Below are 1,351 nucleotides of genomic sequence, written 5' to 3' on the forward strand. Positions count from 1 at the left end.
GAGCACGGGGATGGACGAGGTCGCTGGGATGCTGCGCCCGGGCTGGAGCTCGCTCCTGCTTTAAAAGGCTGTTTTCCAATGCTGGGGGGGGGGGGATCATCCCCGATTGTGTGAAGTCTCACACTTGACTCGTGGCTCCGCCGGACTCGCTGAAAGGACTCTAGAAAGAGGTGTTGACGCCAGGGTCCGGTGTGGGAAGCGTGGAAGAGCCTGCAAAACGTGAACGCCCGGGGCACGGCATGCATAAGGGGCACGTCTGCAGAAGCAGGACGACGTCGGAGGCAGGCTCTGCCCCAGCGAGGGGGGCACTGGGCAGCACCTCCCGTCCTGGCGACAGGCAAAGGGACCAGGCACTTGCCTGGGAAGAGAAACCGGAAAGCTGACCATGGGCATAGAAATCCAGCGGGGAGGAGAGGGGAACAGAGGGAGGGTGCAAAGGAGCAGAGGAAGGAAAGGACGCGGAGAGTCACAGGCTGGAGATTACCTTCTCCATCTTATTGAAATTCCTGTGCAGCTGCCATTTTGACACGCAGACGGGAGCGGGGCTGCGGCGCTCGGAAGCAGCGAGGTGCCAGCCCCGAGGGAGGCTGGAGAGCGGAGTACAGAGGAGAGAGGAGGGCATGTGATCAAATATTCCCTTTACTCCTAGCAGCCTTCATATCTCCCGCTGGCTCGTTTCATGCCTGCTCCGGCGGGCGAGGTGACGCCGGCGCTGCTCGCCCTGCTTGTCGCAGCAAGGAGGGAGAGGCAAGGGCTCCCGGGGGAGGGAGAGGGGAGACCAGACACGGGGGAGCTCGGCTGATGGGTGCTGAACCCAGGGCGTCCAAGCGGAAGGCTCTATACCCCGCATAGAAACTGTCAACGACCGGGTGTCAACGTCCAAGGCTGCACAGGTAGCATTACAGAGAACCAAAGGCAGCGAGGGAATCCCACTTTTGCGTGGTCTGTTGGGAAAGGGGAGGGAATCCCACTCACCCCAAAGGATGCCGAGAGCAAGCATGCGGGGACGTGGGGGAGATGCGAAGGAGAGCACCGTTACTGTCGGGACACGAAGCACGTCTCTGTTTAAGCCACCCGGAGGGAAACAGGATTTCCAGACAGCAGTCGAGGTCAAACGGAGCATTGGAAACCGCCGGCAGGTCTTTAAAACGGTCCCTGCTCTTCCCCAGCACTTTGCGCCTGAGGATTTTTTTAAACACCGGGGACTCCTTCCCCCACTGTACTCCGAGGTGGAGAAAACGTTCCTTACCCCGCAGGGAGCGGAACGGAAGCAGAAAAGAAAGACTCCAGCCCAGCAAAGTGCTGAAGGGCACGGAGAGTCTCTGTGACCGCGGAGCTATTTCAGCCGGAG

Source organism: Pygoscelis adeliae, unplaced genomic scaffold, assembly GCF_000699105.1.
Source record: "Pygoscelis adeliae isolate BGI_AS28 unplaced genomic scaffold, ASM69910v1 Scaffold275, whole genome shotgun sequence".
Classification (NCBI taxonomy): Eukaryota; Metazoa; Chordata; class Aves; order Sphenisciformes; family Spheniscidae; genus Pygoscelis; species Pygoscelis adeliae.